The sequence below is a fragment of the Girardinichthys multiradiatus genome, chromosome 19, assembly GCF_021462225.1.
Source record: "Girardinichthys multiradiatus isolate DD_20200921_A chromosome 19, DD_fGirMul_XY1, whole genome shotgun sequence".
Classification (NCBI taxonomy): domain Eukaryota; kingdom Metazoa; phylum Chordata; class Actinopteri; order Cyprinodontiformes; family Goodeidae; genus Girardinichthys; species Girardinichthys multiradiatus.
The window spans coordinates 17,383,107-17,405,029 of record NC_061811.1 but is presented as its reverse complement, the minus strand read 5'-3'; the positions used below and the strand labels follow the sequence as shown (position 1 = coordinate 17,405,029).

Below are 21,923 nucleotides of genomic sequence, written 5' to 3'. Positions count from 1 at the left end.
AATGCTGTTAGGTGTTGGGTTTTTTTTTTTTTTATGCTTTCTTATTTTGATGCAGCTTTACAAGCCAGAACTTTTATGGAATCACCAATTAAAATCCAACTGAAAGATTTAATTTGCCACTACAAAGAATACGCAAAAACTAGGTTTCCCATATGACAAAGCTTTGAACAGAGCAGCCGATGTATAAAGGCAGCAGGCAGAATTAGCACAAAGATCCTCCGCTCCACAAGGATGCCATTACTCATGATCTACATTTTCCATTGAGAGGAATAAAACATCGTTTTAGGTGTGGATCTGACAAAAGACAAGGGGTTAATGCGGTGCATTGCCGTTTTAAAGCGCATTTGCTCTTTTCAAATTTTACCATTGTGCATGGCAAGATCAAACGAGTCCTTTCAACATGTCACTGTGTTCTGATAGCTTTCATGTCTTGCCTCATTACTGGATAACATTTCTTTTGACTGCAGCCAAGATCTGAGAAGAGCCTGGACAGACAATGGGGCTGGACGACTTTCACCGCTGTACAATGAGAGGGCAACAAAGATGTTTCAAATCCCTCTTGAGATACTGGGGCCCTAACTCTGTACCATGGCCCGCAGGCCTGTGAGTTACAGTCAAACCTCCTGAAGCGGAGGATTTGTAACTCCTCTGATCAGACTCAAGCTCACGAGAAGGAAAAGCTAAATCCCTGCAGGGAATCACCAGGAAATCAGAAATGAGATGAACTTCCCTCGAGGGATATTTTACAGCTTTATTGAGCATCTGCACAGGTTGTGATCTTTGATGTCTATTTTTTGATTTAAAAAAATTAAAAATATGGTTTTCAATGCTGTCAACCAATGGTAAACCATGATCTAAGAGGGTTCTAGAGGCCAAAAAAAATGTACAAAGACCCTTTCTGAACATTTCTAAACGAGGATACATTTACCTTTGGCCCAGTAAACTCAAAAACTGAACTGATCAACAAAACTAGGAAAAAAAAATCCCATCATTGATGCGGCAATTTGACGTTTTAAATATAAATCTTTCTAAAATTCCCATATTTTCAGAAATGCATATTATTGTTATCTGCTATTATGTAATGAGGATTAAAGTTCTACATACTAAATTTTAATTTTTTTTCTTACCTATCAAGACTTATCAAGAAAATTTATCAAGTCAGATTCCACACTTTTCAAGACTGTGTTGCCTTCAGTGTAAACAGCATGAAAGAGGGGTGGAAAAATATAAGGTAAAAAGACATCTTCATAAAGACATCTGTCGATGTCTACATGTGGTTGGAAGGTGGTTTGGGTTAGTCAAACAGGCTAACAAAGCCTGACTTTTCAATGTCTTTGTTTAGTATAACTTTGAATTGAACATTTTTGCCAAAAATTTCACATTTTCAACACATTTTTTAGAGCTTCCTAAACATAACATCTGGCCAACCTTAAAAAACCGTAACACAAAGTCTATGAATGCCCAGTGTTTTTGGAGGAAATAGGGTGGAACACTATTATATGTCAAATAACACACAACACATTTTCTTAAAAATAAAATATTTTATTCACGCAGAACATGACAAAATTTTTTGTTTTTAATTAGTTCTAGTTCCAACGAAGTGCTAACATTTCATACCAGGGGGCACTGATATTTTTCCAATCATTTCTTGGGGAAATGGGCAAGCAAAACTTTGAGTGAACCCTTGTGCCTACTCGTTTTTTTCTTACACTGAGAAATAGGCTGTAAAAGTCAGAGAACCCAGAGAAAAATTGATGTTTCATTGATCAGAAACTGATGAAACCACATTTCACCTTTTTACGGTAAGCACTCATTGGTCTCAAATGCAAGCAACATCTCTGACATTTTCACTTTCTCTTTGATTTTTGATCTCTTCCAGCCAGTCTTTTCTCTGTTTTTGCAACTTTTATGTTTACAGATTCATTTTCTCTCTTCCTAATGTAAATCATCTTTTATGAAGCACTTTTATCCCCTTTATCCTTTGATAACTGGTTTAAAGGTTCAGGTAAATGCAATTTTTCAAACCCAAAATCCAGAATTAGATAATAGATATATATATAATAATAAGTGATAAAATATAAAGTTGTCCCTGTGACCTGGCTTGAGTGCCAAATTGAAAATGAAATACCAGCACCTAATGTGAATTTTCCACTCTGATAATTTTTCCTTTTCCCAGTGGAACCAGCCAATAAGAGCAAAGCTTTTGTTCCCTTTATCACACAGTGTTCATTTGTCTCCCAGTCGGAAAAGCCATGTTAAGATAACGCCACCCTATCATCTGATTGTCTTATCAAAGTCGAGCGACACAGCACCCCGAGTCACTCTGATGAAAAGGTTTGGAGCTTCAGATGCCTTTTGTATTGTTTGCTGCTAAAATACTCTTTTATTTAACCAATGACTGGTCTTGATTTTAGTTCCACTTACGTACAGCTATACTCAAGTCTTGGTTAATTTCTTATGGCCTCCTCTCAACATTTCAAGTGCAAGAATGTTCAACCTTTATGCAGCATTTGACACTGGGGTCATTGGTATTGCCACACTTGAAGTAAAAGACATTTAGTTTAGTTTAGAAAGTGAAAACAAGGACACCATTAATTTGTTTGCTCTCCCACTAGTCATGACCGCAACAAATGCCATCACCTCAAAGAAGTGGTTGGCCGTCTTCACTTTTATTTGTTTGTTTCTGTGGAGGGTGTGAGAAGTTCTGGAGCCTGGCTGCGGCGGACGTTGCATTTGTGGAAGGAGGGGGGGGGGGTTGGCTTGCGGTGACCATGCAGAGGGAGAAAGCTATAGGGAGCTAGCAAACAAGTTAGCTGGTGACAGAGCGGGGGGTTGAGGAGGTGGTGATGGTGCTGGGAGGGGTGGGGATTCATTTAGCCAGGCATAGCTGCTCTTGTTTGTGGTTGTCCCTGACAGCGTCGGCAGCGCTGCTCCAAAGCACCTGTGTTTGCTCACTAGCTTTCCCCCAATCTGCTCGAAAAATGCTGTGAGCATGTCACATGGTGGCCAGATAGCCTGGGCACCATGGGAATACAAAAGCCGGGGCTTTTAGAACAGTTAATCATTAATGGAGGCCTCTCTTTTGTTCCCATTCAACTCCATGCTGACAGAGGCTTTGATATTACATATGGCAGACAGGTCAGACGCAAATATAGCCAAGTACATCGACAGGAAGGAGCTTTCAGCTCGAATGATGCAGGGAGATGAAAGTAAGGAGTGTAGGAAGTGTCCGCTCACATGAACATCCATGAACATCTGTAGAGGGCGGAAAGAACAGAGATAATGTGACATTACAGTGCTTTTACTGTTTTTTAATAAACAAAAAGTTGAAATTGAGGTGCTAAAACACACAACTATTGACATTTTGAATTTCCGTTAGCCTAAGCCTTACTAATTTCTAAGGAGTGGTTAGTCTTGTCTCTCAGATTTTTTCAAACATACATTTTGCACAAAAAGTTTGCAAAACTTAAACCATGATGCAGCAATAACTGAAGGGAGATAAACTGGATCTATTTAAACATTGTCAGCTGAGAGTGACATAGTTGAGCTTATAGATGATAAAGCTCCTAAGCTTTGTAGTATCTTGATATGATTGCTACAGTGTAGTTGCTTGATGTTATGAAATTCAGTTCACTTTCTATTTATAATTCCTACCTCTGTCAACAAGATTGCAGAACCAAAAAAATTGAAAGAGGTAATTAACTATTTTAATGTATATTTCTGTTGAAAGGTTAGAAGCAGGTAATGTCTTACCTGTCTATAACTGTAAATGTCTTCATTTAGTATAAATCCAGATCAGTTGGTCCAAGCAACTTAAATCTCAAAAACGTTTAAATGGCTTAAGCAAATGCTACTTTGTAAACCTTTAAGCGTTATTATTTTTGTATTGAACAGGTTTTTGTAATGAAGCTCATTAGTATTTATGCAGGAAATTGGATTAGGAGATGGTGCACCTACATTTATCTTCCCATGTAAAACACATGCTGCAAATGGATCTTGTGAAGCATTTTTGGTCAGAGTAGCTGCCTGAAATGTAAGCCAGCGCAATAATTAGGGCTGGGATATTAACATGTTAATTTTGAATGATCAATCACAGAAAAAATAACACATACAAAACAAAAAATAATAAGTTACTTCCACCCTATTCAGTTCCCTTGTTTCTGACGGACCAGTAGCACTGATGAAATACCCCAGCCCTATAGGTGGTGGGAATGATACTAGTTTGCCAACCAGGAAGAACATGCACATGATACATTGAGTAGCACAATGTGCACCAGAGTGACTGGTAAACAGTGATGGAAGATGAGACCACATTGCTTGCCTTGTTGGATGCATTTTGTTTTATTTAAAACTGTTAGCAGCTACAGTCCTGGTACAGGCAGATGCTGTAGCCAGCTCAAAAAAGTGCCGATGAGGGGGTTCAGAGCTAAAATAAGTATATGTATCTGCCATGACTGCTGAAGTTCACATTTCAGTTTATTAATTCAGTCATTAAACAAAATGTATTTGAATCAAAAGGCTTGGCTTATTGTGACAAAAATGATAAAAATGCAGTGAATTAAGTTAAATTCATTGAAAATGTTCAAATTAATTTAATCCCTTTTAAAAATCTGCAAATTAAACCTTATAATATTTTAGCATTTCATGCAATTTTTATGCTGCATTACTCTGACCATAAATGATTTATATTTCCTCTCCTGGTACATGTTTCACACAGGAAGACCATTGGTTGTGCACCACACCCTACTTCCATTTCCTGTGCAACTAATCATCTGCTTCTGTGTAATCAACTACCAAATTCAGATGTAAAAAACTGTTTAATGGTTAATAAAATGGAGTAGGCATAAACTGCAATGATATTTTTGAGATCCTAGTTGCTTTAAGACAGATGAAGTCTGTACTGGTCATGGTACCTGTCCTACTAGCAGTAAACGTTAGCATCTAGGACCAGCTAATCTGGTTTTACAGTAAATGAAGACGTTAATAGAGTTATCTACTGCAGTTAGGTATTAGCTGCTTGTAACATTTTAACAGAATTTTACATAAAAAGGTTTTTTCGTTAACATCATTAGCAGAAGGAAAAATGAAAAAAACCTAATCAAACGTCCGACATCTACACTGAAACAATCACCTGGTTTCAAGATATGCAGATTTTTAGTGAGTTGTCATCCATCAACTCAGCAAAAGTATGGCACTTTAAGTCCACAGTGCTTCAAACTAAATCTAATTAGACTTTCCTGTATTGCTTCATCTGTTCTGAACTATTCCTTTAAGCAACACTCATTACAGTTGAAGATGAAAAGTGGATGAAAAGAAAATTAAAATTATGGCATTGTCACTGATTGGCAGGATGGCAATAAAAATAGAAAGACCATAAAATTAATTAACATCTCCTAATCTCAGTTTGCCCTTCATCTTGAACCGTGAATGAGACATCTGGGACACATTTAAAGTTTCTCAAAGTGGACTTTGGCGCAAGGGAGTAATACAAATGCATGAACTTGCTTTCACAAAGCAGGGCCAGATTTATCTGGAAGGGGGGAGATTGGGTTTGCTCAGCCACATTCATATAAAACACTAAAAGGGTCAGAGACAGACTCTTATCTTCCATTTACCTCAGCATGCCAATGGTTCTTTATTGAAATTTTGTCACGACCCCATCCTAACCTCCCCTTCAGTGCTAATAATACTATAGGGGACCTGAAGAGGATAGTGAGACCACAAACATTTACGGCTGAAAATGCAGCACAAGTGCAGGCAAAGTGGCCACTCAATCCAGGATGCTCGGTGCACCAGAAGTCAATCATTAACGTGGCACTTTTAGTGATCTGCTCTCTCTCACTCACTGAGTGGAAGGCAAAAGATAAATGAAGGTTGTGTTTTAGGGAATGAAGTAATGATCAAGCTAACAAACTTTGGGTGCTTTAGTAAACATACCAGTCCACACATTAGTTCCTTTTAAGATGATAGTTGGTTAACCCTGGCCAAAGACAGTGAAGGTTTGTGCTTAAATCACCCGAAGAAATTCACTTAAATCTCATGATATGCATGAATTATGTTGGTTTCTGGTATTTGTTATTTATTTAGGAATCATTTAAATGACAAATTGCACCTTTCAGTCATCCAACATTTTCTTTCAATGTGTTTCAACTTGATGCAAGCGCTTATCCAGAAAATAAAAATGGACTTCTTTGTCATGTGAGAGCGTCATGCAGCTATAAATCTTTCCCTGCTTCCATGAAGCTCAACTTCTCTGCAGTGTGTTTATTTGCTAACCCTGGTCACCAGCGATAAGGGCCACCAATATCTCTAAACTGTACTAACTAGCCTTGATGTGCACACTTGCCATGTGGAACCTGAAATAGGAGGAAAATAATGAAAAACAAAAAAAGAGTGAAACTAATAAATCCTCTGTCTCAGTTTTAAGGAAATGATTTCAATTAAACTGAGTCAAATGATGGACTGAACAAGTGCATGTTTCAAACAAAAGTTCCTGTTTCAAGAAGGAAGGAGCATTGCTGATGAATGGCTTGGCAAACATAGCTGAAATACCTGGGCAATGCCACGGGCCGGTCACAGACCAGGACTGAGAGGGGACATTGTGTTTGAGTTTGTGTGAGCGTGAGTGCATCAACGAGGCTCCTCCAAACCTATCCCTTTTCCCTCCGAGGCTTCCTCTCCCTCCTCTCCTCCGCTCGGCCCGTGGGGATCACTTCAGTCAGCAGCGCCCTGTTTGACAGAGACACAGCCTCCATATAAATCTCATCCTCCTATTTATTTGATGTGCAGTTCTACTAGGACGCCTTCGATCCGTCCTCGGGGAGCCCGCATCTCAAAACACTCAAATAGTCTGGGTGTGCAGATAAGCTCTGGGCCGGAATTATACTCCCAAATTCACAAATCCTTGTAGCACTTTTTTCTGTTCCTGTTTAAAACCACATTAACAGAGAGAGGGTCAAAAAGCTGCATCATATGTCAACTATTCAACCAGAAAAGTATTACACATTTAATAGATCTTAGTATTTCTTCATTCATTTAAAATACACAAAGGAAAATTAGAAGAAAAACTGTTTTATAGCTTGTTTCTCAAGTGGCGCTTGGAAAGTGAGATGGGTCAATGCAGCCCTGTGGAAGAGTGGTGGACCTTTACAGAGAACACCCAGGAATGTTTAGTTAACCCGCTTGTCGCATTCAAGCATGTGTGTCAAAGGTGTTTACAGGGTGTTGACATTCACACTCTGCTAAAAAGGTAATTTGATGGTACAGTGGAATCTAGTTGAGATGTGTGCTGGATCAAAATTTTTTGTAGTAATTATATAAAGGAAAAACTGAAAAATCAGCTCAAAAACTGATATGCAAATAAAAGGAAATCATTTTTTGTGTTTTATTTATTTATTTATTTTTATTTATTACTACAACCTTCTTACACCTTTGCTAAAATATATGGTACTCTAAATCACTCAATACATATCAAAAAAGATTACAATTCAATTAAATGAAATCAAATTTTTTTTTTTTTTAAATACACAATTACTGAATGAACCTTACCTACTTTCAAACCTTTTTTGGTAAGCACAGTCAAAATTGTTTATTAAAAGAATGTCTCAAAGTAAATCCTTTCAATCTATTGACCTTAGAGCAGTGTATAAATAACATCTAAACTGGGTCACAATAACCAGTGGTTATATTAACCCTGCCCTGGACCAAAGCAATGATCCTCACACTGGTTAAATTTTTAACCGAGTACTTAAAAGTGTTTACTTAATGAAACACTGTAAATTTACATTTTTATTGAGTAACTAAATTGTAAAATAAAATTAATTGTTTTCATACTTCCTTTAAACAAGCAATAATATTTAAATGCTTATTTTCCAAATTACTCAAGTAAAACAAATTGAACCACATGTTTGATTTAGCAGTTATTATTAAATGCTGGTAAATTGTATTTTATGCTCTTTTCTTGCTATTTTTAAAACGATTATTATGCAAACAAAGCATAATTACTCAGGTATTTAAGTTTATGATGCAGTAACATGCAATTCAGGCAATAACGTGCGGTCCAATTTCACTTTATGTGGTATCAGTCATAAAACATAGCTGTACAATCATAGGTTTGCATGCAAAGGGCAAACACGATTTGTAATATAAATTATAGGAAAAAAAACTGAAATACCAATTATTATACTTTTGTATGTCATGCTTTGCATTCCCCACACTTTGAAATTTGTAAATTATAAAATAATCTGAACATGCCACCGTTTTAAGATTATTTTTATTTTTATTTTTAAATCGCTTGTCTGGCTGTCTGTCTTTCTGTCTGTCTGTGTTTCCTTCCATCTGACCACCCACTGAGACCCATGTGGTTAGAAGCCAGTGCTCCTCACCTCACCCTGCCACCTCTACGCTGCCCCACAGGTGACAAAATAGCTAACCTGTTAAAGTGCCTGGACATCCAATTACTTTGGGTCACATCACCTCCACGTTTAGCAACTGAACCGAACACCAGAGACAGAACCACGGGCACCGCTCAGACTGTTGCAGGTAATTGAAGCGGTGTTGTAAGTTTCCTATGACTCACGCAGCTCTTTTCTCCACCCATGAATGCCGGAGGATTGTAGGTCGCGGTTAACTTTAAAAACGGAGTCCTCTCAGCTCATAAATTACACGGCAGCGGACAACATTAAGCGGTGTTGAAATGCCTCGAACAGAGCTTTATTTCAGCGTTGCTGGAGCGTGAAGCTGAGAGCACCACCCCACAAGGAGCCTGGCTCTCACAAGCACACATAAGACAGCTATTTATCTTGCCATACCTGAGGTCTGACATGCTGGCAAAGCTCTGTTGGTGCACCAAAGGCGGATGCGAAAACGAGCACTTACTGTTTCCTAATGGTGCTGCTTTTTTAGGGTGCTTTCGCAGCATGTAGTACCTTTATCTTTTCCTCTTTTTTTTTTTTTTTTTTTTGGTATAATGAAGTCTGGTCTCACATTTAAAATTTCAGTCACCCCCCAACAAAGGTTTTTGCTTCCTGGGACCTGCCTTGGCACAGCTTCTGGCACTTTGAAATCTGATCTGCTAGATTAAGAGCTTAGCCATTAGAATAAACCATTGTGGAGTCATTATGAGTCGTATTTTCACGCTGGCGAAAAAAAGAACAGTTTTCATGCTGCGTCTGTGAGTATAAAAGGCTTTTTGTAACCACAGATCATCACTCTCTTCAAATACATTTTAACCCCACGGAAAAAAAGAAGCTTACACAATATATGAGCTTTATACAAATGTGACAGTAAAAACAGGCAGTGAACATCTTTTTTTTTTTCAAAGCGCTGCTTCACAGCATCATATTGTGTCGAAATCATCCTCAGTCTGACCACCCAAGGGGTCCTGACACCACAACCTTTAAAGAGGGGGATGGGCCTCTCCGTGTGTTTGTATTTTGGCAAGTGTCTGGTCACATGCTTGAATACGCTCCACCGTTTTATGCGTATTGATCCTCCTATGCATTTCACCGCTTCTCTTTTTTTATTTGTTTGTTTGCGATCCTTTCCTTTTCTTATTTCATTCTCCACATCCCTGTCCTCAGAAGCAGGCGCTTCCACTTCCTGCCACGCAGACGGCATTACACGGATTGAGTGGGAATACGCATTCGACAGAGAACAGTTGAATGTAAATGCAAACCAGCCAACCAACCAGAGGACACTTATTTTTTCACATTAGCCCTCCAAGCATTTCTTCTTTTAACTGGAAAGGTCTCAAGAAGACTCCACACTCAGGGTTTGTCTAACTATAAATGTTTCTTTCTTTTTGAAAGAACATGGTTAACCCGGTAAATCCAGATGTAAGAAGTAACAGTTACAAAATTCAAATTTTTGTAAACGTTTAACATTTAATGATTTTTTTTCTTTGTTAAACCTGACACGTTTTTTTCTTATTTTTGTATCATAATCAATATGTTAATATTTTGCTCTCTATAAGCATCATAATTCAAATATTTTGTATGCATTAAAAACCACACAGCACCATTAAACTTTGAACACCAAAGTATCGTTTTTTAAATCATTTCTAAGTTAAGAATTTACTGACCCTCGTTAAAAACGCTAAACGCTGTTTAACCCTTAAAGCCTGTTACATGATACAAATGACAGAAAATGAAGATTTCTAAAAACGTATTTGTTTTTGGAATCCATTTAACAAAACATTTTGTTTAATAAATAAATTGCCTGGTTTCCCCTGTTTTTATGTTGTTGCAGCATAATCAATACCTTAGGTTTATAAGGTCATTTTATTGTCATAGCCAAGAAGATTTTGCATGCATTATGAAGATGATGGCGCCCTTAACCCTAAAAGAACAAAAAAATTGTTGTTGATAAAAGTATTCCTGACATCTCTACCCTTTTAATAAAGTTGTTTCTGTTGCTCAGTAACCTCATTCTCTCTAAACATGATGAATGCGGTTTAACATTTTAAAGCCCAAAACACAGATTTTTAAAATTGGAATTTATTTTGGATGCTTGGTTTTCGTCCTTTTTTATCATAATTCATACATTATGTTTTATACAATTATCATAACCAAAAAAGATAAAAATGTATTAAGTAACATCTTTGCTTTAATCCAAAGGGTATTTGAAGAAAGTAGTAACTTTGTTAAAGAGACACAGGTCTCAGGAATGGATATAAAAAATAATATGTTTGGCTTTATGGGGTTAAACTGATTAAAATTAAAACTCAGCATTTTTATTCCACTCTGTTCTTGACTTGTGCTTTCCTCTCCAAGACGTAGAGAAAGGTCAGGCCTTATCCCCCCGCCTCCCCGGCCTAAACCTTGCCTTTAATGGCAAAGTGGGAGCAATTCAACCTCTAAACGAGCACACATGCAGCCAACAGAGATACACATACGATAACCTGTTCAATTAGACAACACCCACCACAACAGGCAAAACGTAGACAGATAAATGACCATACAGTATGGCATACAATGGGAATTAAAACTATAGGGCAGCTGGGCCCTTATCTGGCCAGAGAAGAAGAAACCAGGCAACAAAGGGAGGCCTACGACTAAGAGGCTTGATGCATGGGAAAGCCATGGGCCGGCCATTGTGGCTGCCCTTCTGCTAAGCAAATAGTCCAAACTGTTCATTCCCCATCTCCTATTCTCTCGCCGGTACATTGTTTGTGTCCTTGCATTTCATTCTGACTGGGGAAGATTGCTCTCAGGACCAGTGAGCAAACAGTCCAGAAAAGAGCCAGCTATCTCCTGCCGTTCCCAGGAGAACTAGCATTTTTATTTCGTCTCCAAGCTGTCAAAGGATTGGAGAGTTTATGTCAGGATCCTGAATTAATTGCTTTAAGCCTCAGGGCCAATGCTGGCAGGGTTTTTTTTTTATTACCAAATCTTTGGTAAAATGTTCTCTACCAAATTATGCAGTAGCCCCCATTGTCTATCCTTTTTTTTTCTTTTTTCTTAGGAGTCGCTAAACATTTGGTGCTGGATACATACCGGGTTGATTTCCTGCCACACACATGATGCGTTTAGTTGTTGTTGACAGCACAATGGTGTGAATGGTGAGTGGCTACAGCGTGGCTGTTAAGGATTTGGTAAAGCGAAGGCAAACAGCAAACTTTTAGTGTGGGTGTGTTTTCTTCTATTCCAGGATGATAGGTGCACGAGCCAACCCTGGCAATAAAGTCTGTCGGCTTACAGATGCCTCAATAAACCATAGATGTTCAGACATTTGGTGGACGAGCCTTTAAAGGCTCTTAAATTTTCCCTCAATGGCCAAATGGACTTCACAACCGTCTGCCGTCCTTATATCCCTCCCATGCTAATGGTTAAATTATAACTAAACACAGTATATCATTTATTGTCTGTCTTAGGATCAGTCCCTTTCATCCTGCAAATGAATAACGTTGGCAGTAATGTCCCCACTGCAAATGGTAATTTTTATGCTGATGATACAGTAATGTATATCTCAGCATTCACATCCAACCTGGCTCTCGCTGAGCTGCAGTTGGCTTTTAATACTGTCCAATCAAATTCTAAGAAGGAATCTGAGTCACTTAACCTGCCGCTCATCACCACTGTTCACTATTCGCAGATGGAGTGTGTCTCTCAGTACAAATATTTGGGCTTTCTTCTTAATAATTCTCTGTCTGTCATGTCTCAAATTCAGATGTTGATAATAAAAAAAAGCTCAAACTGAAAAGAATTAATTCCTGTTTTCTTTTCAGGTCTAAAAGTAAGAAGTGCTACACAGTACATATCAAACATCATAGAGTATAATGCAGAGCAGGAAACATTAAAGTTGAGGATATAACTGGAGGCTCGTCCATATAAATGAGCATTCAGCTGCCAGAGTCAGTAGTCTCTGCAGCAAAAATATAGAGGAGGTGCATTCTAAAGTTTTGGTGCTACAGTTTCGAAAGGTACGGTCCCACATGTTGAACAAGTGAGTGGGACCATTAGCAAACTTTGGTTTGAAGATCCAAGAGCTAATGTCTTCTGTTTCAAGGCTTTGAAACTTGTGTTGAGTAGTCCAGGGAGATTTTTGTGAAGCTCAAATCGAGGCTGGTGTTGATGACGCATGTGGTGACGTTCGAAACCGCACGAGGCAGCCATACCATGTGACTGATGTGACTGACCCTTTTATTTGTACCAGTTATGATTCTAGAAATTGTTTTTTGAGCAATCTTTAGGTTATCTAACATTTATTTGTTAAACTAGCTAAAAAGACTATCACAATAATCCGGGTCAGTCGAAACAAAAAAGTATGGATCATTATCTACAGTCCAGCTCTTGACACCAGCAGTCTAAGTTTAGATATATTTCAGATTAATTGCTTGGAATGAAGTTCAAAGTGACAAGAAGCTGTTGAAAACCTCTCAGTTTCGAAAGCTCAACTGTACAGAGGAGTTTATACTACTTGAGATGTTTGTTGATTAAAACAATCATATTATCAGGGGTAATGATCAAAGTTTGTGTCTTATCTGTGTTTAACTGGACAAAACTGTCATTTAACCACTTCTTCAATTACAACTAGACAATTTAAGAAGCTTAGACACCCGGGAAGAACAGTAAAGCTGGATATGATTAGCATAGACATGATAATGGACATTATTATGTTTTACATTCTCATCCAGTGGAAGTACATAAAGTGAGAAAAGAACAGGGCCCAGAACAGTGCCTTGGGGAACCCTAAAAGACAAAGCTGCCTTTTCTGACATGACCTGATTCACCCAGTAGTCTGAGTTTAGAAGTTTAGACAAGCTCCATAAATAATAAAAACTATTTCAAATCAGCTGTTTGACTCTCAAGTTACATTAAGCTGTCAAAACAGCAAGTATAATGTTACTCAAGTATAATGACGAGCCTTTTAACATGGAGATGTTGCTTAATAACATGAGTCGTGTTACTGGGGCAATGCATTGCCCCAGTAACATGAGTCCTGTTACTGGGGCAATGATCAGGGTTTCTGGTTAATTTGTGTTGAGCTGGAGAAATTTATCATTTGGCCGATTCTAGATGTATGTCGGGCGCTTAATGACAGTAGGCATTACAGCTGGATATCATCAGCATTCAGATGATAATTAATGATATTATTATAGCACCTTATAATCTCCCCCAATTGAAGTACAAAAAGTAAGAAAAGATCAGGGCTCATAGTCTTGAGGAACAGCAGAACATAGAGCTGCCGCTCCAGCATTACTGGATTTACATAGACACTGAAAAATCTCTCAGAAATTTCTCTCGCATTTATGTCTCTATTGGATGATGGAGATAAGACTAATATTTTGAAAACTATTTGTCATGGAACTGTGAGATTCAGAAAAAATCGTACAAGATGAACACATTGTTGTCTGGTATATGCGTAGGTTGGATGGGCCATTTTTTTCTCCAGGCACACTGATGCACTAGTGGATTTTGATTTATCAGAGTTAGAGACCTACAATCATATTATATTCTGGAATTACTTGCAAAATGACCAGCAAAATTATATATATATATATATATATATATATGGAATATTGTGTCTCTTGAGCATTTTTAAAGGACTACTGATTGCTTAGATTGTTCTAATTTGCGCAGTCTTGCTCAGGACCCTACTGAAAAAAAAAACAACTCTTTCTCTAACTAAGATTTTTCGCAAATGAAATAAAGGTTAAATAAAAGCAAATAAAAATTGGGATTTTTATTTTTCTGTAAGGGCTTTCAAGCTACACATTAGGTCACTCCATATGGTGAGTGTGATCAAGCAATTAAGCAAAACTTCCACCTGAAGAACATCCTCAAATTTAGTCACTAACAGTTCTACAAATGTGAGTCATTGATCTCCATAAGAGACAGTTGGGGAAATTACGAAATATAATTAAGCTCTTTATCGTCATCACTGACTAAAGTGACAATAAAAAGTGGAAATATTTACTGTACTTCCAGCTAATTAAAAATTAGGAACCAAATTAGTGCCTGAGAACAGCCTGTTACTAGTAAACCTGTTCTTCCAGTTTTATGTTCCGCAGGTCTTCCGAATTTCCTACAATATCCAAAGAAAACAATGCAATTAATGTTATTAGTGTCATTCTAAGCTTTGGTGAATTTATCATTCTTGCCGAACAACAAATATAGCCAGACTCAGTATTAAGGCACTCAAGGGAGCAGGAGATTAAAGACTAACTTTGGATTTATTTTAAAGCAGCTAATGCTTGGATATGTTTGTGCTTAATTTGCAGAATTATCCTTTTGATACAGTTAAAATGCAAACGTCTGGCATCTCAAACACTTTTGAATGTATTATTTTAATCTTAAATAAACAAATAATTCAAGTCAGATTTATCTTTCACCGTTTTTGTGATGAAATAAATGTTTTAGTTTTGAACATGGAATGGCAGTCAAACAGTTGTAGCCTCTGAAACCACATATGATTAACTGAACTTTGAGCCAACAAGTTTTTTTCAAAGGGGTTTTGTAATGTAATGGACCATTATATTTGCATCCAAAAATGTCTTTTGCAGTTGTCACAGGGCTTCATTGTGTTAAGCCGTTTGTTTAAAAAAGCCATTTTACAATACTCCTGTCAGTCTCCGAGACCTGACTTCCGTAAATCAAGGTTGTGATCCTGTGATACAAAAACAAACATATCTCAGTAAGTCATAATGTCACAGAAAAACTGTTACATTATTTCAATAAAATGGTAAGGTTCACACATTATGGTGTTTATTACATGAACAGGGATGTATTTCAACTGTTAGATTTGATGAATATGACTTACAGCTAATGAAAACCTAGAATTTAGTTTCTCAGAAAATTTGCCTTTTGGACTGTTTCTCTGTGGTCCAAAGTCCTCTTTTTTAGATAAAGTAAATTTTGCCTTTCAAATCAAGCTCCCAGAGTCTGGATGGAAGAGTTGAGAGACAAAGAATCCATGATGCTTCAGGTCCAGTGTGAAGTTTCCATAGTCAGTGATGATTTTAAGGAGTAATGTCATCTGGTGTTTGCTTGCTGTGTTGTATGAAGTCAAAAGTCAGTGCAGCTGTCTGCCAGGAAATATCCCTCTGCCGACAAGCTTTATGGAGATTCTGATTTCATTTTTCATCACGACTTGGCACCTGCCCAAACAGCCAAAAGTACTAATACTGGCTTTAATGATGATATCCCTGATCCTGATTGGCCAGGAAACGCGCCTGACCTAAAGCTCAAAGGAAATCTAGAAGGTATTGTCAAGAGGCAGATGAGAGACACCGGACCTAACAATCCAGAAGAACTGAAAGCTGCTATTAAAGCAATCTGCACTTCCTCAACACCTCAGCAGAGCCACAGGCTGATCGCCCCCATGCCACGCTACTTTGATGCAGTAATTCATGCAAAATAATCCCCAACCGAGTACTGAACGTACATACTCTACAGTACATTGACATAATTTCAGTAGGCTGATATTTCAGTATTAGAAGTTATTTTTTTATTGTAATATTTAAATTTTCTTAACAGATTTTTTGGGGTTTTATCAGCCCTAACTCATAATGATTAAAATGACCAACCCACAACTAATTTGACTGCGCTCTACAAGATGTACGCCGTCATGTTTTATCTTTCTATTTGGCACTTAAAGATAAGAGTGCCACAGCTCTGACCAATAAATCTGTCGGTTGACTCCTTAATCTGAAAGGATATTGGGTGACAAATGGTGAGATGTTTCTGTCAGCGTCAAGCAGGCGAGGGTTAAATAGTGTGTATCAGGGGACTACTCTGCTGTCGGGGAAAACATACAGGATTCATCCTTCACTATAATCTGCTCAACAGCCCTATAGACACCTCCCAGCTTTCCTCAATCCTTCATCCAAGCATCCGTCTCCCCTTTATAAATAACCCAGCCATTTATACGGGATTAAATTGGGGATTAATTTGATTCAAGTCAGGGTATGAGAATTCATTAGCGAGCTGAGAGTGGCTACATACATGGAGTGAATTTAATTTGAATCCCCCAAGGGAGCCACTACAAAGCTGTGTGAAATAGAGCTCTCAAAGACAATTGGGGATGTTGTTTTTTTTTTATTCTGACACCAATAAAGTGGATCTTTATTACCGTTGATGGCTTTTATCATATTAAGAGCAATACTCACTGTCTGGTGAAGGTGAATGAAATGGATAGGTGATGTTGGGTGTGAACACAGAGGCTTGGCCTTGTCTTGCTGCATGGATCAAGACCCCTGCATGAATGGGAGGATGTATAAACAGCTTTTTTCACCCAGATCGGGCTTTCACTCATGTATGGTATTAAAATAGGCACATTATTTGAATGTCAGTGATTCTCATGAATGTCGAAATGGCATATCCTTCGCTGCAGTGTCTGACAAGCAGTGCAGTGTCAGGCGAATGCATTAACTTCAACTCCAGATTAACGAAGTTACCCCTATCGGCACAACACCCTAGCTGTTTTCTAAATTGGACAAGTCCCATTGTAAGATATCCCATCAATGTGCACATGTCTGCATGAGTGAACATATGCAGGACAAAATATTCCGTAGTTTGTTATTCCGAGGACAGCACCGGGGGCACACAGGCTTGTTTGCCTTTGCAGAGAGAGGAGATTGGATTGGGGGTTTAAATGAATCACTGGCGCACTACGTTTATAGGTTTCATTAACTTTTAATGAGTTGGATGTCCTTCGATGTGATTGGTTGACAAAGCTGTGCTTTCACTTCCTGAAACAGGAGCTGAGGAGTGGGGAATGGGGAAATATTGCAGCAACTTGGCTTGCATGTTATGACCGTGTGCTGCTAAATGTGCCACTCCAGGTGGAAATGGCTTAGAAAAAGGCATATATATGCGGTGCTATTCATCGGCTGCTTTTGAGAGCAGAATCTGAAACCTGGATGTATCGAGTCTCGAGGGGAATAAAGAAACCGGGGCAGATCAATCACAGTCTAGCAGGCATCCATTTACCACTCCTGACTGACATATCGTTTTATGGTGGCTCTGCCAGCAAGGTTTGATCTCAAAGACAGGCGCGAGGCCCAAAGGGAAATGCCTGTGGAATTGTCAAACAGGGGTAAGAAGCTGATGCCCGACTTCATATTAATCTCCATCCAATATAGTTTTTTTCTGCCTGGATGATTACACTTTTATTATTTGAGTTTTTTCGAGATTCTTTTATGCATTGAGAAGATAATTTACCCCCACCCCCAACAGAACCCCACCCACGCCACCACCCCCCAGAAGCTTTGACGGTGTCTCGGTTTTATCGCCATCAATGGAATGCTCTTATTCCAAAGTTGAAATCTGGTTAACAGCGATTGATATTCACTGCTTTCTTTGAGACTGTTGCTTTTCAGTTTGCATGATGAGAATAAACACTGACCATCCATCCACTTCTAGAAGTATAAAAGCTGCAGGGTATAGAGAGGCCCCCCCGTCCAGGCCTGAATGGACTGCCTTTAGGTCGCTGCATATCCCACCAGCTGTTGCCTCATAGTACTCAATGGGCATTGTTGATGGATCTTTCTGTCTCCCCTTCTCTTTTTTCTGTCTCAGGACTTGAAGGAGTCCTGCACTGGAATGTCACAGAGTCATGTCAAAACTGAGTGCGAACACATCACAGTTAGCATCCGCATTCTCCCTCTGTCCATCAGGCCATCCCTGTCTTGTTCTGCATCTCTCTTTCTCGCAAATTCACCTTTTAATTTCTATCATTTTGACTAATTGCTATACCGGGTTTAAATGCACATTATATTCACTTGGTAATCAAGAAACCAAACTGTGAAGTTTTAAAAGAAATAAGTAAAATACAAAAATATTGGCAAGTTAACATTGATTTTTGTAAAATGTTTTTTGTGTTTGTGTGTTTGTGGTGGTGGTGGTGTGGGGGGGGTGGGGGTGGGGTATTAAAGCTGATAAAAATGACAAAAATAAAAAGAATGATAACTAAAATAAAAAGTATATAAATTTCTTAAGAAATAGTCACAATAAAAACTTTATACATTTTTCAAGTTGCATGATTTTGAGCAGGAAATCAACTCTCCAAAAGTACATTTCTGTCATATCATTAAATGTCTTTTTGTTATAAATTTCAAACTATGAAATCAAAATATGATCCAGCTATAATAAAATTACTAAAATAAAACGTTTGCTTCCCAGAGCAAATGTAATATAAAAGGGTTAATAATTTCAAGTCAGAAAACTGTCCAAAACATGGGTTATATTTTATATGAAAAGGCCAAAGAAGACCTGTTGACTTATTTATGCATTTTATTTACAGTTTTATTACTTTCCTTTATTAAAAATAGAATATGATTTAAGAAAAACTGGATATGATTAATAAATCTAAATTCAGTTATAAATCTGTATATTGGAGGTAAAAGCTTAAAGAAGCCCCAAATGCAGTTGTTGCATGTTGTAAACAATTATTGAATAGGAAATTATGTAGGCTGCAAAATATTCAATGTTTGTTTTTATATCTTATTTCATGAAATCTAATAGTAGTGCATAGACATCTGGGGTTATGAATGATAAGTACATTTTGTCCTGCAGTCTAAAAGAATCTATTTTTTGTTTAGGGTCTTTTTGTCTTTATGATATCAACTTCAATCATGCAGGGGGTTTTATGTATTTTAAAGGTTTGTATAGCAGTGAACCTGAATTTTGGAGTGTGCTCAATTTGAAATAACAAATAAAAAAATACACACTGACAACAGTTGTCATGAAAAACTGCTCATTAAATATTTTTAGTTAAAAAACATTTGCACCGGAAATAGGTTAAGTTAAATACGCTAAATGCACGCCTTGTGTATGGTATTATGCACGTTCTTAATAAATATAGCTTTAAAAATATTTTTCCCAGTTGAAAGTGAGTTTCTATTTGTGCAGAGCAACAAAAAAAAAAGGGGGGGGAAAGAAAAAGAAACGGATGGAGTGATGGGCACGGAGCGTCACACCGGGACGGGCCGCCCTGCTGTGAAATCATGGGTGGCTTGGAGTTCTGACTTTGTGGTCCCTTTAATATACTGAGGGACGATAGTTTGCCCTGCTAAGATATGGGATTAGGAGTATTTCTGGTGAAAGAGGAGTTAAGTCGGGCTAGTGTGGACTGTCCCTCCTCTGCAAAAGGCTGAGACAGAATTACAGCTTGTTGGACCGGTGTCCCGCCGTCTCCCGGGAGACAGATCTACTTGGGTGTTCCAGTCCGCGGGCTTCAGCGCGTTTGCAGCCCATGTAGGTGCGGCAATGCTCGATGTACTGAGTGGGCTTCATAAGATCATGCGACCCCCTGACATAACTAATTTAATAAACCTGAGCAGAACCATAAACAAAAAATCGAAAAGTGTCCGATTGTGAAAGCGAAAATTTCTTACTGTATATTTGTATTGTTATTATTATTAAAGTTGCATTGTAGCAAAAATATGGTAGAATATATTATAGCTCTAGTTCCCCCTTCTTTGGGCCTGTAAAACTATGTAAGGAAGCCCCATTAGAGCTGACGCCCATGGGTGGATGCTCGGCTTATGATGTGAGTCATTCTTAGAACATCGAGGCCTGAACTCGTCTATCGGCATTAGAATGTCTCACTTTGGAAGATTAGGGCAATTAGAGGCAATTAAAAGACATAACGAAAATGGGTAATTGTCGGCCATTGTTGCGACACGGATAGTTTATCTTAAAGATCTTTAACTGCGATTACCAGAAAAATGTGTTCATAATCGCTTCTAAATACCAAATTATTCAGACTTTATCAGAGGTTGCAAAAACTGAATGGACCTTCCTCCAGCCAAAACCTGAAATGGCTGTGAAAGATGAGTCTGGGCACATTCTCAGCGAGAAAGGGGCTCTGATTTGCAGGCCCCTAATTAAGAAACATGCAAATTTGAGCAAAAGAAATCAGGTTAGCGGGTTAAACAACAAAGAGGCGCGGACATCCTCCTTTTTTCTGTTGCTATAACAACCCATGTGCTGGACTGTGATGGTGCTGAAGTGGTATCCTCCCTGACTTAAATGCTTGAACCCAAAATTAAGATATGGATGAGAATAAATTTGCAATGTTTCGGCCTCCTTTGCCTGTTTCCCTCCTACAATAACAGATTACCTCTGGATCTGCTGGGAACCTAAAAGACAATTCCTGGTCTCAGAGCGCGCTGGAAAGGGGTCTTGATCGGGGTTATCCCACCTTCGAAGTTGCTGGGGGTACAAGCCGCTTTGAGAGGCAAATGTTTAATATTGGTTGAGGGGTTGTAGAAGAACTCTTCATTCTCTAAAGTCTGTTGAAGATTATTATTTCTCGCAAAAACAATCGCGTACAATTATTATTATCATTATTATTAATAATAGTATTGTTATTATTATTTAATGATGGTTTCTTTTACGCGATTGAGTGGATTCTTTTTGCAGTTTTTATTTTTATGCATTTTTTATTGTTTTCTTTTTCGGCAGATTAAAACATGACATTAACAACACGCATTACAGCTCAATCGAATAATAGTATGGGGCAGCGTCACGACAGATGATCTGTCCGAGCGGCAGAAAGCTCCGTATTCTGAAATATGCGAGCATGGGAACCTGATATCAATCACCTGCACACTGTAAAAAAACTGCATGTCTTCAAGTCCACGTTGAGTCTCATTATATCCTTGAACATGTGCAGACATCCTCAAGTCAATCATCCTGTCTGGTTTAAAACATACGGTTTCCAAGCTTACAGCGCACTGATGTCCATTGGCTTATAAAAATCCACTTGAATAAAGAGAGAATCTACATCTACTAACGAATTTATATTTATTTAACAGGAAAATATTAAATGTTATTTTGTAATATTAAAATTTTTTCAGCACAGAGGCATCTCTCCATCCAGCTTGTAAGCCAGAGATACAGAAACTCGCAGATCTCATCAACTTTGCACCACTCAGTTGCGAAATCCTTTAGATCTCTTTTAATATGAGTTCGGGATATCAAAGCCTCTGCCCCCCTCATGCATGCACATAGCTTGTCATCGATTTATTTTTCCCGTTGAAGTAAAATAATCAAAGTAAAAACGCAGTAATTTGTGGAAAATAAAAGCTTCATACCTGTGCAAAATAGCCGCTTGTTGGCAAGCCCCACAGAAGCCCATTGTAGAAGCTTGCCTTCTCTCTTCTGCAAAGGGCTCCAGACATCACAGCATTTATTTGAGCTCAAACTCTGTCACTGTTGACTTTAGCTACAAAGCAAAGATTTCACTGCCACGCTAGTTAAAAAAATGATTATTTTACAGAGATATCGATCAGTGCGCTATAAAAAAAAATCAGCTTAGCATTATATGTCTAAAATGAATAGAACGAAATTTAATGTCTGTGTAAATTTACAGAGCCGCAGGCGTCCTATTCAAAGTTTACACTTGTGCAATTTGGTGCGTGTGTGTGTGTACTCTTCCTATATGCAGGCATAGCCTCCACTCTATTGTTTACTGGC

The 21,923-nt window shown here is 38.2% G+C and overlaps 1 long non-coding RNA gene across 1 annotated transcript; it reads right to left on the bottom strand.

The window, feature by feature from the left end:
• Window positions 1–1,526: 1,526 nt before the first annotated feature.
• Window positions 1,527–21,730, bottom strand: LOC124855114. Its single transcript, XR_007035012.1, has 3 exons — window positions 21,542–21,730; window positions 6,553–6,729; window positions 1,527–3,255 (listed from the first exon to the last, which is right to left on the bottom strand). It is a non-coding gene; the product is annotated as an uncharacterized LOC124855114 (long non-coding RNA).
• Window positions 21,731–21,923: the final 193 nt, after the last annotated feature.